The sequence below is a fragment of the Trifolium pratense genome, linkage group LG5 (genome assembly GCF_020283565.1).
Source record: "Trifolium pratense cultivar HEN17-A07 linkage group LG5, ARS_RC_1.1, whole genome shotgun sequence".
Classification (NCBI taxonomy): domain Eukaryota; kingdom Viridiplantae; phylum Streptophyta; class Magnoliopsida; order Fabales; family Fabaceae; genus Trifolium; species Trifolium pratense.
The window spans coordinates 28115176-28124613 of NC_060063.1; the positions used below are offsets into that span (position 1 = coordinate 28115176).

A 9438-nucleotide genomic window follows, 5' to 3' on the forward strand; every position below is an offset into this window, starting at 1 on the left:
GGTTGAATACTTAATATTAACATTAATGCATTCATTCTGTTACCTCTGATATTTATCAAAATGTCTTTATTATGCCATCATCCTAAGATGCAAGGTGTATACTTCACACTTGTATAGTTCATGGCATAAACACTTTTGTGTGTTTCGAGTTGTACAGAAGATCATGATACTCACTTGTGGAATAGTCATGGTTGCACCCAATTCTTGGTGCGTTGAAGTTCTGTATGCAATAGATCATTGTGTAACCTTGGTGATTTTACTAATGATTTCCTTTCACTCAGTGGGTGTTGACCATGCACCATCACCCTTTTGTTGTTGCACACTTCGGTGTTTGTTAACACACTTCGGTGTGACAGACACACAAAAATTACAAACAATTCTTCTATTTTTAGGCAAATAAAAAACTGAGCCGTGGTGAAACTAGCTCACTACAGTATATTATGGAACCTTTTAGGTAGTATTATACTAACAACTTTTGTGTCATACTATTGAGCTATCATTTTACCATTTCTTGGAGACACATACATGTTGGTAAAATATTAGACATAGAATTATTTCATTACAATAAATCAAAGAAATATTACAAAAAATAAATATGTTACATAATAAAATAAAATATAGAATGAGAAGAACTTATCGAATTTGACTGAGGCGTGCAAATGTACTGAGCTTAAGAGTATTTCGCCACCACAGGTAAGTTACCCGGTGCAGTTGGTCTCATAGCTAATACGCTCCAGAATACAACAGTCACTTCTTGCTAGCACTGCACATGAATTAGCAAGGTCTCATAGAACTACTTTTGGATGCTCAAAGGAACTTAATGATTACTGTATTAGGGTTTGTAACAATACAAGTGTTGTGTTGTTATACAAACAGAGTACGGCTAGGGTTCACTGACCGGGCAGCGGAACCCCCGGCTAACTCTGCGTAAGGTGATCAATCATGGTATTTTATTAATTGGACTAATTTAATAATAATAAATTATGTGTTTATTGTTATTAAAGTTGCATGATGAATGGTTATGGCCTTAGTTCTTCCTTTCGTTTTATTTGGGATTTTAAATACGGCCTGCGTGTCGTGCCTCTCTTATATTCTCTTGATGTAATTTCTTTTCTCATCTCACTCCCTCGTATGAACACGAGTTTCTTGTAGTGATGTAATATAAGATTAGCAAATAGGACAGGAAGGACAACAATGAAGATCTATCCTGGAAAAGTATAGGTCGTTCTTAGATATAGCATAGGTTCTCTCATTGGCTTGAGGGAACAATCACGCTAGGGGCCATAACCATGTCACTTTATTATATTATGTATGTTGATGCATGTTATGTATGGAGTGACGTCATTGTATGTAAGCCGTGGTAAGGTGAGATCAAATTAATTATAAAAGTCCTCAAAGGAATTAATATTAAGTTTTATCGCTTTCCAACGAATAGCGCCCTTCAAGATCAATATCGATCAATGTAGGTTTTGCCAACGCGAAGTGCATTGTCAATATTGATAAGTTGCGGTGAGGTAATTTGTTTATCCGATCGCTATTTAATGTTGGTGAGTACGTTATATTATTCTTGTATATCCCTCTAGATACACGATCTTCCTACCATTTTATATATATCCCAATAGTGCAACGTACCCCTCCAAGTTTTATTGTTAATCAATCCTTTTAATTAGGTACCATGAAATGAAATTGAAGCACAATTAAAAGATGTCTAACGGCAACAATATGACCAAGGAACAATACGTGCATCAAATGGTTAATAATAATTATATATAAATTAACTTTAAAATAATTTATAAGATAAATATCCAACAATACATAGTAACATTCAAATCTTGTTGATGTGTGTTGTGCTTCACAGAAGAGGAAAATCTTTAACTGATGTCTAGAGGATGAAATATGTTGACTTTGACTTTATGATCTTTTATGTTGTCCAGAAGATGAGATGATCATATATTATCCAGATGTTGGTTAAACAGATCCAGACATACATTATCTTCTTCTTGTTTTTAATTTTTTTAGTTTATTGTCCAGACGATGGAATATCACATACTAAGACTTTGGTCTTATGGAGTCCAAACAATAGTTGATCTAAACTATTTCTGGTCTTCTTTTTTATGAAATCTTGATGTTGAGTTTAATTTAATTAAATGATGGACCAGAATGTTGATTTGTTATATTAAATTATCATCAAAATATTTAATGAGTGAGATTTTGCATAAAGACATTTTGTTCCAACAACTATTAGTATTTAACATTTGTCTTTTAATTATGATAGACCAACTATAATTTTTTTACAATTTAATGTTTTCGCATTGTTTTCTAAAAATAAGTTACTAAAGACTATCATTTGAGCATGCAATTTATATACAAGACAACAAATAGTCATTAATCTAAGTAATTAATTATTAAATTTGAGTTTAATTTATATGTATTCTAAATAATTATAATAAACAAATTCTAATTTAATCTAACAATCATGCACGAGAAAATTTAGTGTTTGTTGTGTTTAATGTTTTAATTTTACATCTTTAATATTTGTTATTTTTTGTGTAATATTTCCAAACAATTTTATTCAATGTTATTTATTAATAACATTATTTTCATTAAAATTTATTTTTAATCTAAATTCAACATGTAAACATATACGGGTCGACGCGTAGCCTAATGCTTAGCAGGTGTGTTGTTAGTTCTGAAATAAAACAAATAGAACTCCAACTAACAAATAGAACTCCAACTAGGCCACTAGAAAATGGAAATCCCATGCTTTTGGTCTTCCATGCTTTTGTGAAAATCCAAAGTTGACAACAATAATCTCTCCTTTAAGTTCCAATAATTTTTGTTTCCTAGCGTATAGAAACATGTGTTCTTTATTTTTATACATCATGTTAAATTAGGAAAAAAAAAAGTAATGAAAAATGGCTATATTAATTATCTGCATTATGAAAATCACACAACCAATGATGGTAGATTTGTAGATGAACGTTCAAGAATGGTATAAGTAAAAGTTATATTCACGAGAAGTACAAAAGAGAACTTGCACTTGCTACTCAAGGTGGTTCTCACCCAATTGATGAGACTTTGATCATCAAAACTTGGGTTTGGATCCTCTTCTGTTGCCTTTCTCCAGCTATCTCTCTAGTTTTCAATCCAATGGCTGAGAAACATCACAGAAAAAATTAATAAAAAAGACACTTTGAAGAGAGAGAAAATAACACAGAGGATAGATGAAATTTTAGTGGGAATTCACCACTTATTACAACTTCTCCTACTTGTTTCTCTAACCTTTAGCTTTTAGTTTTTCTACTACACATTTCCTGCACTTTTCATATTGGTATTTTTACATTCTCTTCTTCAAGTAGCTCCACCACCATTGTCATTGTGTGTGTTGACAAGGTTAGTTTCATGTTTTTTTTTTTTGACTAAAACAAGGTTAGTTTTGATTTTCCTAATTGTGAATGAGTAAAAAAAATTACAAATAGTTGTTCCTTAATATGTAATGAAAGGATTATTAGTGGACTATGAGTATAGGTTTTAAATAGCGGTCGCGGTCACGTCAAGGATTTCACGATTTCGGTTGTTATAGCTGTTGCGTTACGAAATACGGTCGTCACGATGTGAATTAATCACAATGAATTGGTAAAAAATCATACACACGAATCATCCTATTTAAAAAATTACTAGAAAAATCTTAAATACCGACGGAATTTAGAGACAGAATTTGTTTCTTCTCTAATAGAGACGAAATTAGAGACGAAAAAAAGCTGTTAGAGACCAAAATTAAAATATATGTATTAGTCACGGATTTTAGAGACAGAAATTTCTGTCTCAACAAAGTTTTGTCTCTAAATCCGTCTCTAATTTATTATTTTTATAATTATAATTGAAAACAATAGTTGGAGACGAAAATTAGAGACAGATTTTTTCCGTGTCTAATAGTTTTCGTCTCTATATCCGTCTCTAATTAGTCAACTTGATATTGAAATAGTCAAACATTTGTCAGAGACAGAATTTATTCGTCTCTGAATTAATCTGTCTCTAGAATCCGTCTCTAAACGAAATAACATTGAAAATTCATCCCGCCATAAATTTCACGCCAGTTTTTTTATTGCCCGCTCAAAATTTTAAACAAAATGATTTATTTTATTTTTTTTATAATTAGACTTTTTTAATGTTATAAAACACATTTTCCTGAGTCACAATTTCCCCTTTCTCTTCACGATGACTTAACGCTCACAAACTCATTAACTCAGTCCCTTTTCTTTTTCCGCTGATCTAACTCTGTCGTTCAAACTCAATCTGCTAACTAGTCACGATTTCATTTTCTATCACACGTTATCACCACCGCCAGTCACGATTCTCACCACCTTCGATCACAATTCAGAGGTAATGCTCTTCTCTTAAGTTTCTTGATGTTTTCTTTCTCACCCATCTCTTAGATTTCTACAATATTTTGGGAGGCATTTTTAGTGGAGGGTTTACAAAACCTTGAAAATTGAGGGGAATAAAAGAGAAACTCTCGAATTCTTTTATTAAATTTCAGGGGGTTGTTTTAGAGTGCATTTGTACTTTAAGCTTTAAAAATAATAATTTTGTTTTAAAATTTTTTATAAAATTCTAAAGATAATTTCCGTTCGTTTACTATCATAAATTTTTATTTTTTATTTTTAAATGTGAAGCACCTAAGTGCCTTATTTAAAAAAAAACATATTCTAAAAAACTATTAATATTAAATTTTTATTTTAAAATTAAAAATAAGACTTTAAAAATCTATTACAAACACTATCAAAATAATAAAATAACTTTTTTTAAAAAATAAATAATTATTTTCTTAAAAAAATCTAAAACAAATTCTCTCTAATCTCTGCAAATACGGAGTAAAAACTAAAAACAAATTCACCAAGCGCTCTCCAAATTTTGGTTTCCCCGCTTTTCACTTTACTTTTCCCCCTCTTTGCTTTCAATTTTTTCTTCTTTCTTTTGCAGTTACTCTTAAACCTTTTGCTCTCAGATCATTCTTTCCCAAAATTATTAAAAAAAAAAAAAAACCTTTCCCAATCTCTCTTCGAACCTGAAGTATATACCTCTCCTTTCAAGATCCGATCAATCCACTGCTTTGTCGAAGCTTGATTGGAACATTAACGGCAAATACAACTGATTACGCGATGGGACCATGACAACGCTGATGGTTCAGGTTTTCTCTCTTTTCTCGTTAAACAATAGATCTAGGTTTTCTGAGTTTACAGTTTTTCTATTAGTAGGCCCTTTCCTCTTAATCTCTTATACCCTAAAACATCCAGGAATGCAAGAATTGATGCCGCGTAAGCTAAGAGGAGAATAGAAAGTTCGGTAGAACACATATTTGAAGATGTTTTGGGCGTTAGGGTCAGATTTCGAACGACAACAATGGTTTTCTTCTTCCTCGACTCATCTTCCTTTATATTTCTACGATTTTCATTTGGTATTTCTCAAAATCTGTAGATTTTGTTTTTGGATTTAATATTCTTAGATCACTAGCTATCTATCAAAAGTTTAGGGATTTTTTGGTTTTACATTATGATTCTTACTGTTCTTCATGTTGTTTGCTTACTCTGCTTGTTTAAAAATTATTCAGTGTCCGTGTACTATACTCTGCTGTACTGAATAATTGTTAATAAATAGTTGGTTTCGGGTGTGTTGCTGAAATTGGGATACAGGTTAGTGAAGTTTCAACCTTGTTTTGATTGAAAAAAAAAAAAAGCGTTTTGATATGAAAATCTAGGTGAATTAAATTTAGAATGTGGGAAGATGGTTTATTGATTATTGGATTGGTTTTGACATATGATAACCATATGCCTTGATGAGCAACATTGTTTTGATCAAGTTTCGTTAATTCATTTTCCACCGATAATATTTGATAATATTTTTTTATCTCTCATGATACCTTATGATTTTCCGTTTTACTTTGCTTGTCTCATGATACCTTATGATATCTCTCGGCAATCATACAAATAACTTCAGAAGTTGAAGGCTCTCTTATCTGAGGTGGTTGATTGTAGTGTCTATGTGACATGTTAGCTAGACCGGTACTAGATTGCAATGATTCTAATTTTGTTATTGATTTTATTATCATGTATCTACCTTGTTTGTCTAAATTAATGTTTGAGTGGTCAATGCATTGCAGATCATTAGCTGTGAAGGATGAGATATTCTGCTTGTTTGAAAGAGCTCTAGACAATTTAGGGAGCTTGAGACAACAATATGGACTTGCCAAATCTGGAAATGGCGTAGACGGAAGATCCACTGCATGTTATGATTTCCATTGCTCCTGCTTCTGGTAAAGGAACTCAATGCCACCCGATCACCAACAAAGTGACCTATATATTATTGACTATGAGTTTGAACCTGATTTAATGTTCCAGAGTTCTCTGTACTATAAATTAGATAAAGCCACCTCCACTGTTCATAGCTGACAAACATAAATAAACACTATAATGATTGTCTCTGTTGTCTTTTTTAGTATTATTTGATACAGCATACCTTTGTTAACTTTAACTGATGTCATACTGAAGTTGCATTAGGCTGTCTAGTTATTATATGTATTGGAATTAATAAGATTGAACTATGAGTGAAGGGATCTGATTAGATTAATTTTCATTTAGGATTGTTATCAATTTGAATGCTAATATATGCTAGTATATGACATGTATCCTTTAGCACTGATATATATCATGTTTTGATCTTATGCTTGATACCTTATGTTTTGTGGCATTGCCTTCACTCTCTTAATAGGAACTTTGATAAGTTGTGTTCCTTTCATGTTCTAGAGATTCTATTTTTCTCATGTTGGGTTTTTACTATTGTGACTTCCATAAATAAACTATTATGCTTATTGTTTCTAAGTTTTGTTTTGAAGCTGCATGTGTAGATATCCCTTTTTATCTTTTCTTTAATTATTGGTTCTGTTTTTCTTTTTCCTATTGTAAATGATGTTCCTCTTTTGACAGATTATTTGAAGGATTTATGCAAAGTGAGTGTGTGGAAGAGTGAAGCAACAGAGCAGGTATGGCCAGTAACTCTGCTTCTGGTGAACCTTGTACATGTAAGACTAGTGGAATTTGTTTGTTTGTGTCTATGACTACTTTAACTTTGTGGAAAATGTGAGTGTCAAATTTGTGTGTTTTTGTTTGCTCATTTTTATGAAGTCTGAAATCAATTTTAGTTTTAGTTTTACCTTGTAAGTGTCGTTTATCTCTCATTCTCAAGATAATGAGTTTTTTTTTATTGGTGCTTCACATGCTTAAAATCTTTGGAATGATCCTTGTATCTGTTTGCAGTGAAGAAACTGAATGTTATAGTTTTCGAGGACTAGAGTGATGCACAATTTCTTGAACTGATATCCAACATCTAATAAATTTAGCATGCCAATATTGCAAATGTAGAAAACTATATATATTGAATATTGTCATGTTCCGATATTTAATTATCTGTGCTTCTTTCTGGTCAATAATTAGTATCCCAAAACGGGTTTTATACCACAAGCGCCTAACATCTAATTGATCGATATTAGACAATGATTTGATTCTAACCTCCACATCATGTCATTTGGTAAGTATCCTATCATTTGATTATATTATTTTAATAAACCTAAACACTTTTTCAAATTTATACTCTAGACTTCCCAAAGAGTTCCATGACCAAGTGAAGGATACAGGAAGGAAAATTTGTTCCAGACCAACTTAAAAGGTATGCCATTAAAACTTGTCAGCTTCTTTCAAATTCTATATTTTTAATTCACATAATGTTAGTTAGTTCCTACACTTATATAATTTGACAACAATTGATGTAGTTAATTCATGCACATATTATGCTAATTGCTAATATTTGATTTTGAATTGGTTTCAGAGAGTTACATAAACTTTGGTAGAGCTAGAGGAAGAGCTAAGAGTTGCTTCTCTACATGATGAGAGGAGATTGATATGCATAAACTAAATTGTTTGAGAGAAACTCTCAAAGAGGTGAGGATAGCAGACAACATAGCCAACAATCTGATGATGATAGTATATACATGAAGTGGTTGGAGGCATTAACAAGAAGGGAAACATATTTGGATTAGGATCTCAAGCAGCCACTATCAAAGAATCTTTGAAATCCAGTGAAGTTTAGTTTTAGTTATTTTCCGTTATGTATTTTCGTTAAATCAATTATATGTATTTTTTTGTGTTGGACAACTTTATGTCTGATATTATTATGTAGTGCCGTAGTAGCGCATTTGATACTTTGTAAGAATGACATACATTTTTATGTTAATTTGCAAATTTGGTGTCGATTTTTTTTTTTTAATATTCTCACATTCTAGAATTATATGAATTACATAGAGTAAATAAAAATTAATATTTAAAAAATTGTATAAGCATTTATAATTACTAAACAGACAAAAAATAATAATTATTAGACACGGAAAATGTGTTGTCTCTATGGAGACGGAATTCTATGTTTAGAGACCGAATTTTAGAGACATAATTATTTAAATATAGAGACGGATAATTCTGTCTCCAATAGAGACGGATTATTGTGTTTTGAATTCAATGTTTAGAGACAGATTTTTATTTGGTAGTGACGGATAAATTCCGTCTCCAATCAGAGACGGAATATAAAATCCGTCTCTGATAGTTTAGAGACGAGGAAATCAAAGACAGAATCAAATCCGTCTCTAATTCTGTCTCTAACATGTTTAGTGACGGAATATTTGCATTTTAGAGACAGATTTTGCCCGTCGGTATTTAAGATTTTTCTAGTAGTGGGAATCCAATTTTGACACCTTTTTCAAATAAATATAATAATCCAAATACACATCCGAATCAACACCTTAAGGCACATCACAGTATAATTTCTAGTGATGAAGAGATTAAACACTTGGAGTGGTAGACGATTATCTTATGGTGGTAGAATCACGTTAATTAATTCGGTGTTGGCTAGTTTACCTGTGTATTTTTTCTCTTTTTTTAAAGCTCCAAAATGTGTCATTAATCAATTAGTGAGGATTCATCGGAATTTTTTATGGGGAGGTGGTTTAGAAGATAAAAAATTATGTTGGGTAAAGTGGGATCAAGTTTGTCGATCTAAAGAACAAGGAGGTTTGGAAGTAAAGAATTTAGAGCTTTTTAATATAGCTTTGCTTAGCAAGTGGAAGTGGAGGACTATTAATGAAAAAGATGCAATTTGGGCTGATTTATTGCATTATAGATATGACTGTCTGCCTGCTATTTTATTGAGCAGAGAAGCAAATTTATATTGTTCAAAGGCCTCTTTATGGTGGAGGGATGTTTTAAGTGTCGGGGAGTCTATCATGCCCGGTTGGTTCCGTTCGAACACGAGCTGTAATGTGGGTAATGGTTCTGAAATTAGCTTCTGGAATACACAATGGCACGACAATTTTCCGTTAGGAGAATTATTTCCTAA

General features: G+C 31.7%; 1 long non-coding RNA gene across 3 annotated transcripts; it reads left to right on the forward strand.

Annotated features, from left to right (window-relative positions):
• Positions 1-4903: 4903 nt before the first annotated feature.
• On the forward strand, positions 4904-8319 carry LOC123884857. Of its 3 annotated transcripts, none has more exons than XR_006800964.1 (6): positions 4904-5191; positions 5298-5406; positions 5998-6062; positions 6161-6313; positions 6984-7722; positions 7882-8319. It is a non-coding gene; the product is annotated as an uncharacterized LOC123884857 (long non-coding RNA). The 3 variants fall into 3 exon arrangements; XR_006800963.1 differs by lacking the exon at positions 5998-6062 and having other exon boundaries at positions 4911-5191; positions 6984-7039; positions 7653-7722; XR_006800962.1 differs by lacking the exon at positions 5998-6062.
• The last annotated feature ends 1119 nt before the right edge of the window (positions 8320-9438 follow it).